The sequence below is a fragment of the Lepidochelys olivacea genome, assembly GCF_965140295.1.
Source record: "Lepidochelys olivacea isolate rLepOli2 genome assembly, chromosome: 6".
Taxonomy (NCBI): Eukaryota; Metazoa; Chordata; order Testudines; family Cheloniidae; genus Lepidochelys; species Lepidochelys olivacea.
The window spans coordinates 97,604,211-97,623,053 of record NC_140416.1 but is presented as its reverse complement, the minus strand read 5'-3'; positions in this window follow the sequence as shown (position 1 = coordinate 97,623,053).

The following is an 18,843-nucleotide window of genomic DNA, read 5'->3' as shown; positions in this document are numbered from 1 at the left end:
AATTTTTAGCGCTAGGTTGGGAAAAGTTGGCATCACAATATAGAAGCACTGCACTCCAGCTGTGAGGAAGACTATTCTTCCATAAAAACTGCACTACTTCACCCACTAGAGGAAAACGCAGAGTGTCTTGTGACTAAGTTATTCACAACTGGAAGGGGACCAGAATTTAAAGTGCAAATAGCAAGGGAAATCTAGTACTAGGGTTTACCTTGAGCTGATGGCCTGGAAGCTAGAAAACTGAACATGGCCTCTATGCACCTTCACAATTCTAGGCTGCTGAGGGTGGGCAGTGTGACTACTGGAGTAACTTGGACAGCCCTGGGTGACTTCTTAACCGTTCTTAAACTATGGCAGTTCTAGAGGAGGCAATGCTGTCTGGAATCCCTACAAATGTGAGTCCCACCCCCATGGCACTGCTTACATTGATTCACACCAGCTGAGAAGCTGTCCACATGTGTGTGACAAGTGGATACTAATGCTAAGCCCAGGTCAAGCGTAGATAAGGCTTATCAAGCTCTCCGACTTCTATCTCACTTTACAGTAGTACAAGCACTACAATAGCTTCCACGGCTGCAATTGTCTCTTTATTATGTATCTGTACAGTGCCTGGCTCAATGGGACCCACCAGGTGCTACCATAATAACTGCATACATTATCATTCTATTCACTGAAGTTAGAGGTGATGATTTTGAAGAATATCTTCAAACACAGCATGTCTTGGGAACAATCCCAAACAGCTCATATTTATCTATGAGCCTGTATAAACAACCACTGCAGCCAAGCTTCCTCCACTTCAAAACTGGGAGTCACCATTTCCTCCCAGTTGAAGAAATCTTTCTTGGTACTGTTTTTGTCAGGCACAAGTCATTTACTAAGTCGAACACAACATTCTTTCCACTGACTTTGACTGAGTTAATCCAATACACTTTCTCAACCTTTAAAGGATTTTCTTCTTACTGCCTACAATAGGCAACTAAAAAGCCTGAGATTTTCCTCTAGACAAACCTCTCCATGCCAAACCCTCACCTTCAGTTCCTCTTTCCCTTTGGGGGAACACAAACATGAAAAAATATTTAAAACAAAATAAGTCAGGGAAATAATCCACATTCTAATTTAAATGAACACAGGCAACAATAAGGCAAGCAAATGGCTTTCTTTGGGGGCCTGCCAGGACAGGACTTACCTCAATTCTGCTTCTGCTCAGCATCATGGAACTGCTATAAATCCTGAGATATGTAAGTTAGACCACAAAGGCTTGAGTTCACGCAAACACGTATATTTTTATTTCTTACCCTACTGTTTGCTTTTTTAGTCCAGCTTCTTTCTAGCATCCCCCGTCCCTAATGATTAAAGTAGCTCAGCTGCAAACGCTTTCGGATTATTCCCCACCCCACATACCCAAATGCATCACCTTTCACTAACTCCTACTTCTCATCAGAATGGGCTTCTCTATGTCCCTTAAGTATAAATGATAGGGTCTGTTAGCCCAGATCAAAGATATTTAAAATTAAAATTGATGAGAGTTAGGCACCTAAATGAGGATCTATGCTGCTGCCCCTTTTGGCCCAAGCAATTAGTCACTATTCAAGGGCCTTGGAGACTACTTCTGTTAGAAGGAGAAAATGATTAAGCAAATCAGGGTATTTCTTTGCTGCAAACCTGTTCATTTACAAAACACGTACATAAAGTCCTGTTTCCCTGAACAGAATAGGAATGAACAATAGGAGACAGTTTCCTTGTACAAAATCCAAGGCTCCTTTAGCTAGTTATTTGCCTTAAAAAAAGTCTCCCTCTTGGCTTCCTTCTAGGTCCACACAACCAGTGCTTCTCTGGCTTTCTGCCCACTTTCAGGCTGCTTTTGTAACTCCAAATAGGGAGATATCTCTTTAAGAGAGCTGAGGGTGGGGATTAGGAGTGAGTTGTGTCTGAGTCATTGTTGCTAGGCCGATTTAGTACTCCACATCCAGAAGTTTCTGGAACTGGGTGTGGTAGTGTTGGGTCTTCCCCAGTAGGTTCCCTGTTGCAGGTGGTATCAGGCTCCATGAGGACAAGTGCTTTACAAAAGACCATGTGTCCTGGGTGAGCTGAGAGAAGCTGAGCCCAGGAGCAGGCTGTTTTCCCTAACCCTGAAACATTTTGTAGTAGATACATAGTAGTTTGACATTTATATTTGGGGTGGCAGGGCTCAGGCCAGCGCTGCATAGCAGGACCTGGGGAAGAAGTGCCAACTCCACCCCCGACTCACCTCAGCAGGCCACCCAGCCTAACGGGGGTAGCGCAGCGCACAGCTGAAAACTACAGCCCAAAGCGAAGGGCTCAGCTCAAAAAAAGTTTGAAAACTGCTCAGGGTTAAGGCAGGGGCTGTGTGGAGACTGGGGTGTAGCTCAGGGTTCAGGGAGACAGGTACCTAGTGGCTGTGCATGGGCAGGAGGGTGGTGCAGGGAGAAGAGTACCTAGGGGCTGAGTTCTGGGAGTGCCCCCCCATTATTGCTCCCTGAGGACTCTGCCTGCCAATGAGCTGGGTCCCCCTGCCCAGATGGTTCTTACCTGCTGTACAAGCATTCAAGGAAGGCTGGGTGGGGGCTGAGAAGCAGCAGTATCCCATGCACCAGCAGCAGATAGGGGAGTATCACAGGTCCTGGAACCATCCAGAATAGCAGCTACCCTATACTACTGGGCTCTGGCTGGCTGTCTTCCAGCCTCTGACCTAGCCAGGGGTGGGGCCTCAAGAGGAAGGGGGTGGAACTGCCACCAGAGCTGTCCTGCCCTAACTCCTCACTTAAAGTTGTTCTGTTGCTGATCAATTAGGGAACATGCTCGTTTGAAGTTGTGCAATGCTCCCTTATAACGTCATTTGACAGCCCCCTGCTTTGTCCACTGCTTGCAGGAAGAGCAGCCCATTGGAGCTAGCTGGTGGAGGCTTGGAAACAGGGTGGACCAGAAGCCCCACTATCAGCTTCCCGCTCCCCTAAGTTCCCTGTGTGGTAGCTGCCCAGCAGACTACCAATTGCCAGCAGTTCAGCTGTCCCTCCCCCTACTGCCATGTGCTGCTCCCCAAGCCTCCTGGTTGCTGTGCAGGGGCGAGGGCCAGAGAGGGGCTAATGTCAGGGTGTCCTCCTCCCCCCTGCTTCTGCAAGCTGCTTACCCCATCTTCCATAGAGTAGGGGGGACACAGGACAGGGCTCAGGATGGAGGGAGCTTCCTAGCAGCAGCTGTGGTCTCAGCTTGCTGATTAACTTAACAAGGCAGTGTACTTAAGAGTGGGTCAGCATACTTAAAGGGGAAATGCGCATCTCTCTTTCTCACACACACTGTGTCTATCTGCCATGCTGTCTCCCCCGCTCCATTCGTGCTGCCTTGTAAGAGTGTGAGGCTAAATTAAGAACAATGAGTTAACCCTGGAGGGCCCAGGCAATTGCTAGTTCATCATTTAGCAGTAAGGCATCCCCTGGGAAATATCCCACCCTCTGACTTTACCACCTCAACGAAGCTTCACAATCATCATCGCTGTGCACCAGTATTAAATTGTTTGTTTAAAACTTATACTCTGTGTGTGTGTGTGTATATAAAATATATATATATATATATAGTCTTTTGTCTGGCAAAAAAAAAATTTCCCTGGAACCTACCCCCTGCATTTACATTAATTCTTATGGGGAAATTGGATTTGCTTAACATGGTTTTGCTTAAAGTCACATTTTGCAGGAACATAACTACAATGTTAAGTGAGGAGTTACTGTATTCTGGTTATGGTGCTGCAGTTTGGGACAACAATGCCCCCTGTGGCCTATTCCCCCCACCCCCAAATCCACCCATGAGTAGGTTAGTGAAATTGTTAACCCTCCAACAGGGAAGCATAGGCAATGTTAATTATAGAAAGAGGAAACTGGGAGTGAAAGTAATTTATTTTAATTGTACACTTTGAAAGTTTGATTTTTAGCCAAACTGTTCAGTTACATTGTCTCAACTAGACTGATTCACCAATTTTTTTTTTAAATGTAGTAATGGGGAAAGAGTCATTTATATTTTGCTATTCTCAGTTTTGCATTTTCTTGTAACAAGGTTTGTTTGTTTTTTAATCTATATACTTAACTGAGTGGTTGGTTAATCAGTTAGCTGTCTGGCTCACAGTGCTTTCAGTGGAGGAAGAGTCTGCATGCCTGGATTCCAACCAATGCTGGGTTTACAATGGCTCCAGTGGCTCCATGGAGCCGGGCCCATGCTCAGAAGGGGCTCTGGCCTGCTCCGCATTGCACTGCGTCCCGAGATCCCGCTGGCTCCCCCCCGCCCACCACTTGCTCCTCTCAGCCTGCCTGCCGGCTGGCCAAAAACTCCTCTCCAGTCCATGGCCCCATCCCCTGCTCCTCTCAGCCCCTGGCCGGACCCCAGTGTACCTCCGGCTCTGGGCAGTGTCTGCTTCCCACCACCTGTGGAGCCCCACCTGTCTCCCCAGAGCTGAGCCGCCTGGGACTGGTGCAGAAACCTGGCCAGTCTCAGCCAGGTGTGTGGGGGGGGGAAACAGTGTGGAGGGCTTGGCTGGGCCCATCCAGGCAAGTGTGTCTTGAGGGACCTCAGCCGGGGCAGGCTCTGGCCTGGCTGATCGCGCCGCTCCCGAGGGGACAGACCGACTCCCAGCCCTGGGACCGGCCCTGGCTGTGCTGCTGACTCAGCCCAGCAGACACAGTCGCCTCCCAGCAGGGCCAGTGAGTGCGGCCGGGAGGCAGGGCTTGAGGGAGTGGGTCTGTGGGGAATCTGGGGGGTTGCTGGGCTGTGAAGGGCAGGGAAGATCTGTGTGTGTTGGGGCACTGGAGAGTGGGGGTTCTGTGGGGGATGCTGGGCAGTTGTAGTAGGAATGTGGGTAGGGGTTGTGGTGTGCAGGGCGCTGTGCATTTGTGGGTGGGTCCAGGGGGCCTCTGGCCATAGGGAGTCAGGGGGTGTTGGACGGGGGGGAGGGCGCTGTGTGGTGTGACATAGGCCCACCCCCAAGGGGAAGGAGCTTGCTGGCAGCACAGGGCCAGGTAGGCCACTGTGCTTCTGGCAACTGCTGGTTTGTAAATAGTGCCCTCGCATTGGGCGGAGTGGGGCTTGCCATGCCATGCCATGCCATGCCCCATTGCCTCTGGCTGGCCCATCACTCCGGGGACTGACCTCCCCGCGCCATGCTCCATTGCCCTCATGGGGGCCCACAAATATGTTTGCCACCGGGCCCACAAAAGGTTAATCCAGCCCTGATTCCAACAAGCCAGTGGAGGGAAGATGTTGCTTTTGACTCAGCAGACAGTCTTTGATCACCAAATCTACACAAAATGAGACCTAAGTGAACTCAACCTAAGCTTTTGGGACTCAGATCCTTCTCACTGTGTTTCTGTGGGGACTGACCTGTTTAGATTTAATTTGTTTTCTTTATGTATAACTGTGAAGATACTGTATGTGGATTATAAAATAGTTATGTTATGTTGTAAACATTGTGATTTTTCTTTATTTTAAGATTTTATAAAGTTGTTTAATTTCTTTTGTTCTTTTGGGGACTTGAATGTGGGGAGGTTGATCCTGTGCAATCCTTGCTGAAAATCTTTAGAGACTAAACTCTGGATCTCTAGCTACTTTTCTATGGGAGCTGTGTTTTTTAAGCACTGGAGAAGGGCAATGAAGTGAACTCTAGCCCACCCAAAGGTTAAACTCTCTCTTGGCTTTCTGCTTTGACACACACAGCCCTAGCCCCCGTCTTTCCAACCAGTTCTGCGGGAAATTCCTTGTATTGTGTCTGTTAGTTGTTGCTCAGGTCTTTCATGTGCCCAGTGCTTTGGGTGATAGTGTGTATTGTTGTAGCTATCTTACTCCATAATAGAGCTTAACTGGTTCTTTTAGTTAAACAGAAGGAAGCTTGCTTTCTATGCCCCTCAACTTCAATAAAGTCTGTAACTGCCCAGACATCAAAGACATGCTTACTGGCAGCTACCAATACCATTCAGCATAACAAGTTCAATCTGGCAACCCTTATTTGCAAAAGCATTCCAACTGAGCCACATTCTTTTTCTAGTTTCAGAGTAACAGCCGTGTTAGTCTGTCTTTGCAAAAAGAAAAGGAGGACTTGTGTCACCTTAGAGACTAACCAATTTATTTGAGCATGAGCTTTCGTGAGCTACAGCTCACTTCATCGGATACATACCGTGGAAACTGCAGTAGACATTATATACACACAGAGACCATGAAACAATACCCCCTCCCACCCCACTGTCCTGCTGGTAATAGCTTATCTAAAGTGATCACCAAGCTGGGCCATTTCCAGCACAAATCCAGGTTTTCTCACCCTCCGCCCCCCCCACACAAACTCACTCTCCTGCTGGTAATAGCCCATCCAAAGTGACCACTCTCTTCACAATGTGTATGATAATCAAGGTGGGTCATTTCCAGCACAAATCCAGGTTCTCTCACTCCCTCACCCCCCTCCAAAAAACCACACACACAAACTCACTCTCCTGCTGGTAATAGCTTATCTAAAGTGATCATTAAGTTAATGATCACTTTAGATAAGCTATTACCAGCAGGAGAGTGAGTTTGTGTGTGTATGGGGGTGGCGGGGTGAGAAAACCTGGATTTGTGCTGGAAATGGCCCACCTTGATTATCATGCACATTGTAGGGAGAGTGGTCACTTTTGATAAGCTATTACCAGCAGGAGAGTGAGTTTGTGGGAGGGGGGTGGAGGGTGAGAAAACCTGGATTTGTGCTGGAAATGGCCCAACTTGATGATCACTTTAGATAAGCTATTACCAGCAGGACAGTGGGGTGGGAGGGGGTATTGTTTCATGGTCTCTGTGTGTATATAATGTCTACTGCAGTTTCCACGGTATGTATCCGATGAAGTGAGCTGTAGCTCACGAAAGCTCATGCTCAAATAAATTGGTTATTCTTTTTCTACATAGTCAATGAGAGTTTTGCTATTGACTGCAGTGAGAGCAGAGGAACAAGCTGATAGGCTTAAATGAGATTCATAACAATTTTTAGCTCTTATATACAGCTGAAGATATAAAAAGCACTTTAAATATAAGAGCAAATACCATTATCATCATGGTACTGAAGAATAGAGAGGCAGAGGGTCAGATTTGTAAATGTCTTTAGATGCCTAAAGATGCAGCTAGGTTACTAGTGGAATTTTTCAAAAGCACCTAAACTGATTAGGCACCTGGGAGGCAGGCCTTTGTTTTAGTTGTAGAAAGTTAATTGAAAGCATTTAAAATTCAAAATTCTAGCTGTTTTGACTGGACATACAGGTCATGTGGTATCCTTCTGTGGCCTGTTTGGATAAGTGTAACTTTTAGAATAAGGTTTCTGGTACAATACTAGCAATCTCAAACTGGGAGTGTGCTTTTTGTGAATATTCTGTTATGTATTTTAAATGGGCTACTTTTGCGAACATTCCTGCCAGTGAATGTGCTTACTTGAGTAAAAAGAAAAGGAGTACTTGTGGCACCTTAGAGACTAACCAATTTATTTGAGCATAAGCTTTCGTGAGCTACAGCTCACGTCATCGGTTGCGATGACGTGAGCTGTAGCTCACGAAAGCTTATGCTCAAATAAATTGGTTAGTCTCTAAGGTACCACAAGTACTCCCTTTTCTTTTTGCGAATACAGACTAACACAGCTGCTACTCTGAAACCTTACTTGAATAGTCATAGAAGATAAACAAAATAAAAAAGGGGTATGAGCAGAATTTCAATGAATTCATTAAAAAATGTGAATGACTATTCTTGGGGAATTTTTCTTAACTGAATTCACCCATTTCTAGTGTCAATTTGATTAACTAGATATAGAAAAACACTACCCCCCCAATAACAGTTTTGCTGTGTCAGGGAACTATACCTAATCACGGGGGGGAGTTTAAGTAAGCCTGCATTGGTCAAAACTGAAACCTCAATTCTATAAGAATCATGGGTCCAATTGAACAAAGGTGACAGATTCCATCTACCTGGGCCCAGTGATGAGCTGCCAAAATCTTAACAACCGGTTACCTATAAAAAGTTCTGATGTAAGGGATGTGCCCCAGTATGTATTTTTTGTACCAACAGGGGTACCATACGTCCGTATTTTCCTGGAATTCCTCCCGGACAGTGATTTAAGAACCAAAAAGCCTGACCTGTCCAGGAAAATACGGGTGTGTGTTAACCCTGCCTAAAGTTCTTTTTAAAAAGATGGGCCTGAAGTAGAAATGAGCTCCGTTTCGCATGTGTGGGTCCCCACCACTCCCTGGGGGTGTGCTAGGGTGACCAGATGTCCCGATTTTACAGGGACAGTCCCGATTTTGGGGTCTTTTTCTTATATAGGCTCCTATTACTCCCCACCCCCTGTCCTGATTTTTCACACTTGCTGTCTGGTCACCCTAGGGTGTGCACATGTGTGGGTCCCAGCTGCTCCCTGCCCTCCTCATTGAAGCAGGTGTGCAGGGTTACTGCCCTGGGAACTGCAGGGCATCAGTGGCCATGGGGCCAGCTGCAAACAGGGGTATGGGGCAGGGCTAGCTGGAGGCAAGGGGTGCGGCAGGGGCTGTTGCGAGCAGGAGGTGTGGGAGTGACTGGAGACAGGGCAGGGGGTGCGTGCGGCAGGGGCTGGCTGGATACAGAGCAGGGGGCACGGTAGGGGCTGGCTGCAGGCATGGCAGGGGGTGCAGCAGGGCCTGGCTGCGGGCAGAGAGTGCAGGGGTGGCTGGAGACAGGGGCTGGCTGCAGGCAGGGCGGGGGTGCATGCGGCAGGGGCTAGCTGCGGGCAGGGGGTGCAGGGCTGGCTGGAGACAGGGTAGGGGGTGCGTGCAGCAGGGGTTGGCTGGATACAGGGCAGGGGGTGTGTGCGGCAGGAGCTGGCTGCGGGCAGGGGGTGGGGGCTAGCTGGAGACAGGGGCTGGTGCGGGCAGGGCAGGGCATGCGTGCGGCAGGGGCTGGTGCGGGCAGGGCAGGGCATGCATGCGGCAGGGGCTAGTGCGGGCAGGGCAGGGGGTGGCTGGAGACAGGTTGGCTGGATACAGGGCAGGGGGTGCGGCAGGGGCCTGCCTGCGGGCAGGGGGTGCGGGGCTGGCTGGAGACAGGGCAGGGGGTGTATGCGGCAGGGGTTGGCTGCGGGCAGAGGGTGCGGGGCTGGCTGCAGGCAGGGCAGGGGGTGCGTGCGGCAGGGGCTGGCTGCGGGCAGGGGGTGTGGGGCTGCCTGGAGACAGGCTGGCTGCGGGCAGGGCAGGGGATGGGGGGCTGGCTGCGGGCAGGGCAGGGGGTGCGTGTGGCAGGGGCAGGCTGCGGGCAGGGGGTGGGGGCTAGCTGGAGACAGGGGCTGGTGCAGGCAGGGCAGGGCATTCGTGCGGCAGGGGCTAGTGCGGGCAGGGCAGGGAGTGGCTGGAGACAGGTTGGCTGGATACAGAGCAGGGGGTGCGGCAGGGGCCTGCCTGCGGGCAGGGGGTGCGGGGCTGGCTGGAGACAGGGCAGGGGGTGTATGCGGCAGGGGTTGGCTGCGGGCAGGGGGTGCGGGGCTGGCTGCAGGCAGGGCAGGGGGTGCGTGCGGCAGGGGCTGCCTGGAGACGGGCTGGCTGCGGGCAGGGCAGGGGGTGCGGGGCTGCCTGGAGACGGGCTGGCTGTGGGCAGGGCAGGGGGTGCGTGTGGCAGGGGCAGGCTGCGGGCAGAGGGTGTGGGGCTGCCTGGAGACGGGCTGGCTGCGGGCAGGGCAGGGGCTGCGGGGCTGCCTGGAGACGGGCTGGCTGTGGGCAGGGCAGGGGGTGCGTGTGACAGGGGCAGGCTGCGGGCAGGGGGTGTGGGGCTGCCTGGAGACAGGGGCTGGCTGCGGGCAGGGCAGGGGGTGCGGGGCTGGCTGGAGACGGGCTGGTGCAGGCAGGGCAGGGCGTGCATGCGGCAGGGGCTGGTGCAGGCAGGGCAGGGGGTGGCTGGAGACAGGTTGGCTGGATACAGGGCAGGGGGTGCGGCAGGGGCTGGCTGCGGGCAGGGTGGTGGATGCTCACGGGGAGAGCAGCTCGGAGCAGCCCGAGCAGCAGGACACAGCCCAGGCCCAGCAGAGCAGCTGGGGACCCACCAGGCATCAGCGGGAGCCCCAGGGCCAGGGGAGCAGCAGCAGCAACAGGGCTCGTGCCCAGGGCCAGGCGACAGCCCACATGGCTCCTGCAGTGCAGCGCCCCCGGCGGCCGGAGGAGGAATTACATCACTTCCCAGCCGGAGCTCATCAAAGCCTCAGCGCCCCCTGCAGGGAAGTGGGTAAATAACTGGTTCTAAAACTGCTTCAAAATTTAACAACCAGTTTGCGCGAACCGGTGCAAACCGGCTCCAGCTCACCACTGCCTGGGCCCCATATGAAGTTTTGGAGGCACCAGGGGGCCAGAGGAGAGTTCCCTTTTCACATGTAGGACCATAGTAACCCTCGATAACCTTGTTACAGGTGGGAGGCAAGATGATGCAAGTCAGGAGCAGAGATGACTCTCCCATGCACACTGCTATGGGAATTTTGAGCTGCTCTGGACTGTAGAGAAGCACATAGACAGCCCAGAAGAGCATGCTCTAAATTAGAGCATCCCAGAACTTCTCATTTGTGCTGTGGGCTGTTTTGGTTCCTGGTGCGGCAGAGAATCCGTAGGCACAAAGGTGCCTTAAAGCCTCCTCCCCTCTGGAGGCTCAGGACAGTCTCAGATCAGTACTTTTCTCTTCCGGGACTAGTTACTCTCAACACTCCTTAAAAGAACTAAGCAGAATCACAGGGCATTAGAGAAGACCCCTGAGGATTCAAACACCAAGTCAGGACAGAGACAGAGCTTTCTGCTCTTCTCATTCTGTCAAACTCAAAACAATCCTTTTGGAGCCTGAAATAGCCATGCAGTGCTCGAGGCTTTGTTAGCTCTCTACTGAGATTACGACTCATCACTTTCACTCAACACTCATCATTTTATTATTCCTAATTAAAAAAAAAGACATCCCAACATATATGAGCTCTATCAAAGAGAGAGGGGGAAATAAAGGGGGAAAAGTGTATATTTGTACCTTAAATAATATTTTATATATTAGCATTTCTCTCTCCTTTCTCCTTCATATGTCCTTTATGTCCTTATACTTCATTCCTGCAAACATTTACACAGGTGAGTAATTTAGTGCAGGTGAATAATCCCTTTGAACTCAATAGGACTACTCAGGTAGGTAAGTTACATGTGTTAAGTGTTTGCAGGATTGGGGCCTTAGATTGTAAACTCTTCAGGGCAAGGACTGTGTGTTTGTAGGATACATCATACAGTGGGACCCTGATCTTGATGCAGGGGGGAGGGTCTCTGGGTGCTACAGTAACATCAATAATAAATACCAAAAAGGTATTTTAACATCTCCAGAAAAGACTTTTTGTATGAAAACAAAATTCCAATATTAAACCAACACAATATAATATAATGAAATAAGGTACCAAAAAAAGGGACTTCAGTTGTGACTTTAGTTACATCGTTTAGTCTTTGTGACTTGGTTTCCTCACCTTTTAAATGGTATTTCCTTAGCCCACAGGCAGGTTGTGTGGCTATGACCTTTAAAGACTGAAGCATGTTGAGCTCTTGAGCGGAGGTGCTAGAAGGGCCAAAGTGTGATTGTGTTGCTCACAGTTTCTGCCTTACTGCCTAGGGGCATTACCCAGAAAGGCTAGGAGAGGAAGTGGTGCAGGCACAAGACTTAGAATTGGAAGATATGGCTTCTGTTCCCAGCTCTGTCACTGAATGCCTGGAAGACTCTGAGCAATTCAGTGAAGATCTCAGATGGATGTCAATGGGAGTCTTTCTACTGAAGTTGATGGGCACTGAATCAGACCCTAACTCGATGTGCCTCAGTTTCCCCACAAGTAAAATAGGAATAAATATCAAGAAGGATGTTGATGAATTGGAGAAGGTTCAGGGAAGAGTGATGAGAATGATTAAAGAATTAGAAAACATGGCTTATACTGTTAAACTAAAGAGATTTAGCTCTGAGTTTAACAAAGAGAAGGTTAGGGGTAACTTGATTACAGTCTATAAGTATCTATAGGGGGAACAAATATTTAATAATGGGCTCTTCAGTCTAGCAGAGAGAGGTATAACATGATCCAATGCCTGGATGTTGAAGCTAGACAAATTCAGACTGGATATAAGTTAATTACTCTCATGTTTAACAATGAGAGTAATTAACCACTGGAACAATTTACCAAGAATGGTGGTGGATTCTCTATCACTGACAATTTTTAAATCAAGATTGGATGTGTTTCTAAAAAAATGTACTCTGGGAATTATTTTGGGGAAGGTCTCTGGCCTGTGCTACACAGGAGGTCAGACTAGATGATCACAATGGTCCCTTCTGGCCTTGGAATCTATGAATACTGACCTCACAGAGATATTCTGAGATATTAATTCTAACACTTTGAAATCCCTGGATGGAAGGTGCTATATTATTGCTAATGCCAGAGATACAGACTTGAACTGAAATTACACAGAGAGGAAAAAGAAGAATTAGATACTGATATGGATAATACAATAAGCACAGTTACATTAGAAAGGGTTAAAATATTTAAAAGGACTATAAACCCTCATGTCTAGTGCATAAGCCAAGTGCTAACTAACTGGGGCCACGTAAGAAGCTTCCCCTATGGGCAGGTTATTTCATAATGGTCCATTACAGGATTTCTTGCAGCTTCCTCTGAAGCATCGGGTCTTGGACCATCAGGGACAGGATAGTGAATACTAGGTGGATAACTGCTCTTATTGGGCATGGCAAGTCCTATGTCCTTAAGGCTTTATACACAGAAAAAAAAAAGGACCTCACCTAATTTCTCTATTATTTTTTGTCTGTGTTACATATTACAAAGGCCAGTGTCACAGAGCTTCCTGGAGTTGAGAACTATGTGTTTACACTGGCACACTGTAAAACTGGTTACCATGTACAGCCTTTCAATGCCCAGACTTAAGGGATAAGCCAATTGTATTTGCAAAGCATGGATTAAACAGGCCTGACTGTATTCATTTTCTCTCTATGTAAAATGTTACAGGATTGTAAATAAACCCCAGAATGCTAATTTCTGAGTATACAATCACTCCAAACTTAACAAAGCTACCCACAAATTAATGTATATGTAGTGCCCCCTATCTAGCCAGTTACCTCCTTTAGTGCCAATCTGCTTAAGGGTTTTAAAGGACAGGCCTGGGTTCTTCTGGACCCTACCACTTACTCAGCAGGGTGTAACTATTTCTTTCCATATGAACTTGTGTGGTGCTGCCTCTACCCCTCTTTCTCCTTCCTGACAGGGTCACCAAGGCAGCATGGGAAGAAAATTCTAACCACAAGAGTAACCCCCACTTACTTGCCAGATAGTTGGAGACTCCCAAGAAATAACACAAACTCATATAATATATTCAACACAGTACTTATATTAAACAGGAGATAAATTTAACATAACAGTGTAAAACACTATTCTCAGGGTCACCAGTACCCATGCTGATAATACCCGTGAAGTTCCCCAGTCATGTGACCTCATATAGCAAACATAAAATTAGTGTCCTGTTGGTACATGTACTTTGTAGGGGCCCTTGATGACACAATATCTTCTGTGCAGCAATTAGCAGTGTGGCTGACTGGGTTCGGTACAGGCCAAAAACTCACAAGTGGGATTAGATTGTAAATCCCTCTGCAGATTTAATAAGCAGCCGGTAATAATATTCCCAAACCCTTATCCCCTGGCTTGAGGACACCGTTCAGGGTGGAATGGGTCTCCCAAACAATTTCCCTGACTAGCTATCTAAAAGATGGTGACTCTCAACTCCATGACAGATCTTCAGGTTCTGAGATGGCTCTGAACTCCTCAGTCACTGCAGACGGCTGACGATCACGGCTGGCAGGCATCCTCTTTATGCAGGAGTCAGGCTGCATCCAGGGCTAAGTTTTCCCCTCACCACAAAGGGGTGCAGGGCTCAAGGTGCAGGTTACAAAACTATACTAAAAATCAAAACTTTAGTTTCCTATCCCAGCACTCAGCCATACTCACAGCAGGCAGCAACCCTGGTCTAGCACCCAGAGCAGAGCTTGCCATGTGTGATGGATCTCACCTAGGAAGCTAGAAGGCTAACTCAGCCAGGCTGGGGAAGTTTTCCCAACAAAGCTCTAAAAACTGGGAGTCACTTTGAAGAGGGAAAGGGCCAAGCAGAGGCCAGTTCTCAGGGGAACCTGCATGCAGGCCTGCATGCAGCTCCCCACACAGCCAGTCCTGCCCTTCCTCTGGCTGGCTCCAGACTGCTTCAAAATGGCTTCTCCCCTCTCTTAAGCTCCCAGGAAAGGGCAATGGAGAGCAATACGTGTGCTAGCTTCCCAGGGTGGGCTTTGATGGCTCATTATCAAAGAGGTGCCCAAGCCAAAACCTGCACCTGAATACCCTCAAACATCAGAAAATCTTAGATTTCAGCTCTCCATCTGGCCCCTGAATTGGGACCATGGCCCAAACCAAACCTCAAATATAAATACTGTTCAGTATTAGAGAAATCTGCAGTATAAGCCCACCTTTAACTATATGTATGTGGTTCTTACCACCTCTAATTTCTTAGATTCAGATAAGTGGCCTGTATTGGAGGCTGTACTTCAGGGTCACTATCAAAAGGTCAACTCCTACCTCTGATCAGTCCACAATGTCAACTCCATTGCCCACTTGTTAAATTTTCAAATGCACATCTTTGTGGTGCTCCTTACTTTTGGGTCAAGCTCCCTATAAACATCCCCAAAGTTACCTCATTATCCTCCTTCAAACCCCTCCTTAAAACTCTCCTTTGCCATGATGCCAACAAAAAAAACTTTACAACAGTAAGGCCACTGGTGTGCCAAGACCAGAACTTGTACTCCAGCATCTGTCAGTACCCATCTATTCTCTCTTGTCTTATACTTAGATTGTAAATTCTCTGGGGCAGGGATCATATTTCTATTGTGTGATTATACATTACCTAGCACAGGGGAGTCCTGGTCCAGGAGTAGGGCTCCTGGGGCTATGGTAATACTACTAATAATAATTAATAATAATAATAATAAAGGCTGTCATCTCAACAAGAGTATGTCCTGGAAGTTCAGGCAGCTGTTGCACTGGATGCCTTGGAGCAAGATCCCTGTAAATATGTTCAGAACTCACAGCAATGAAGGCCATATAAGATGATAGTCTCTTTTCTGTGTGCAGTGTCTACTAGCATTGCTGATGTTCTTGAATAACTTGGGAAAGCCGACTAAAGTGCACAGTTTTCTTAAGCCATGGAAGAGAGAAGAGGAGAATTTTTTCTTAGCTGAAAAATTTATAAATTTAAACTGAAAGGGCTGAAGAATTTGAGCAAAGACTTTCAGAAGTAACTTGTAATTTGGGGTGTTTCTTGTTTTTGGGCGCCCAACTTGAAACACCTGAAAGCGGCCTGATTTTCAAGGGCAAGTGCTCAACACTTTATGAAAATCTGGCCGCTCTAAGGTGACTCAGACTGGGCACCCGAAAACTTGAGACATCCATAATGACTACTCACTTCTGAAAATCTTGGCATTGGATGAGTAAATAACCAAAAGCCAGTGTGACAAGGAGAGAAAGCACGCGCACACACATACACACAGGTAGAAAGATTTGACACCGAAAGCCTCTGGTTCCAAATCAGAAGGTGCCTCTTGCAAAGCTCACAGAACTAGTACCATAAGTGCAACTTGGTAGGACAGATTGAGCCTGGCTGGCCTACCCTGTGTGACCTAGGCTTGGATGCCTCTCTGATAAGGCTGCAGATTTCAACTCGTTGAGAGACTCAGTTCAACTGAAAACATGGCCAGCTTCTCCACCTACGAAACTTATTCATAGCCATAGAAGCTGAGAAAAAACACTTGTCAGTTTTGCTCAGTGGGAGAAGGACCAGGGTCATAGTTCTTATTGACCAAGACCCCTGTGACAGGTTGGATCACAGAAACCCCCTTGGGGCTGCCAACTGATGTGTCAAGATTACTTCTGCCCCTGCTTTCCCTGCCTCCCAGCTTGGGACTTCAGCATCCAGCCTGATTTGAGCCAGACATGCCAGTCTGCTCCAACACAGACCTAGGGTCTGAACCACATACCCCAAAGCTGCAGACTTAACTGAAAGCAGCTTAAGAAGTGTTCCTACCTATAACACTCAGTTGCCCAACTCCCAATGGGGTCCAAACCCCAAATAAATCCGTTTTACCCTGTATAAAGCTTATTTAGGGTAAATTCATAAATTGTTCACCCTCTATAACACTGATAGAGAGATATGCATAGCTGTCCCCCCCTCCCCCCCAGTATTAATACATACTCTGGGTTAATTAATAAGTAAAAAGTGATTTTATTAAATAAAGTAAGTAGGATTTAAGTGGTTCCAAGTAATAGCAGACAGAACAAAGTGAATTACCAAGCAAAATAAAATAAAACATGCAAGTCTAAGCCTAGTACAGTAATAAAACTGAATACAGACAGAATCTCACCCTCAGAGATGTTTCAATAAGTTTCTTTCACAGACTGGACACCTTCCTAGTCTGGGCTGAATCCTTTCCCCTGGTACAGCCCTTGTTCCAGCTCAGGTGGTAGCTAGGGGATTTCTCATGATGGCCGCCTCTCTTTGTTTTGTTTCATCCACTTATATACCTTTTGCCGAAGGCAGGAATCCTTTGACCCTCTGGGTTCGCACCCCCTCCTTCTCAATGGAAAAGCACCAGGTTAAAGATGGATTCCAGTTCAGGTGACATGATCACATGTCACTGTAAGACTTCATTACCCACTTGCCAGCCAGGAAGACTTACAAGTAAAACAGAGCCATCTACAGTCAACTGTCCTGGTTAATGGGAGCCATTAAGATTCCAAACCACCATTAATGGCCCACACTTTGCATAACTACAATAGGACCTGAGAGTTATATTTCATATTTCTAGTTTCAGATACAAGAGTGATACATTTATACAAATAGGAACACACTCAGTAGATTATAAGCTTTGTATTGATACCTTACAAGAGACCTTTTGCATGAAGCATATTCCAGTTACAGTATTTTCACGCTCATTAGCATATTTTTATAAAATCATATAGAGTGCAACGTCACAACCCCATAGTCTGATAATGCTACCTGTAGGTGGCTCGTATAGTGCACATGGATGCTTCATTCAATCTCTCTTGATCAGTTCATGATCTGCTTCAATATTTATCTAATTCACACAGCAAACACCTAATCTGATCTAACATCTATTCTTTATCAATAAAGTAGCATATCTAAGGTACTTGTTCAACCACCAGAATAACTGAGCACCTCACAATCTTTAATATATTCATCCTCACAACACCTGTGTGAGGTAGGGCTATGCTTTTATCCCCATTTTGCAGATGGGGAACTGAGGCACAGAGAGATTAAGTGTCACACAGGAAGTCTGTGGTGGAGCAGGGAATTGAAGGCTGACATCCCAAGCTCCAGTTAGTTGTCTAACCATTGGACCATCCTTCCAAAGAAGCATATGCTCTTCTAAGCTGTACATGACGTGAATGAAAGACCAAAATAGTTTGGGCAGGGATGGTGTCCCTAGCCTTTGTTTGCCAGAAGCTGGGAATGAGCCACAGGGGATGGATCACTTGATGATTACCTGTTCTGTTCATTTCCTCTGGAGCACCTGGCATTGGCCACTATTGGAAGACAGGATACTTGGCTAGATGGAACTTTGGCCTGACTCAGTATGGCTATTCTTATGTTCTAATGCCCACTAATGGTGCCAGCCTGTGCCAATGAAACAGGCAAAGAGCCAAAAGAGGGGCAGAGACAAATCTACTGTATGCAGCCTCTACAAAAATCTATTTTAGGAAAAATGGAGTTGTCCAAGTGAAAAAATAACCCCCTAGACAATTACCTAAATGCTACTTATAGCACTAGTACAATTTATTGAAAGCCAAACCCTTCCCTTTCCATTTCCAATGTAATCTTATAGCTTCACAGTGCAGTATTTAGCATTCTGTAAAGGATACACAGAGAAAACAAAGAACCATAATTTCCTTACTTACTCTTGAAGGCCTAGGGAGCTAAAGGAAGAGGCTGCAATGTTCAAAGACCAGTAGGGAACTCAGATTAAATTGAGTTTGGTAACCTCAGGTTGGTCCATACAGTAACCTGTATATTGAAAATTCTCTCCCTGAATCTCTCTATACTGGAACAGAAAGGTAACCATTGATAAGTAGGGTCTCCTTGAGAATCAGACAGCATGGCTTCTAAACTCTTAATGATTTCCCAAAGGCCAGTGTGGGGGTTAATTAATGTAGGCTTTGGGGGACTGGATAAATGAGGAAATTGGTAATAGAGTGTGAACCTTTTGGCCTTTAGCTCCCTAGTTTAAATGTGGCATGTCAGTGATGATGGAAAGTTATCATGTGACAGGTGTTCAGAGGTCTATGTGAACTGTGTTGGGGGGTCTCACTTCAGTTCCTGGAGGTTACGTTTCTATACTATAAAAGGACCCTTCACAATTGGTACTATGTATTGTCCTTTGATGGTGTTCTTTGCAGGGAAGGCAACAACTAAATGGATCCCGGAGAATGACCAAACTGAGACAAATAAGCAGCGTGCGTTAGGGAGCTTGTGCCACCAGAAATAAGCTCAATATGTCATTGGTTTGACAATACAACACATGATGAAAGCATATGTGTGGTGTTGGGGGGTGGGGTAGTCCTGTACCAAACATTCATTGCAGCTTTTGATTGTCCAAAAATACAATGATGCCCAAATTTAAAAAGAATAAAAGGAGAAGGAGCTACAGTAAAGGAAGTGCACGGTAGGACTAAATACTGTTGAGAGATTCACCTTCAGATTGCTGCTCTGT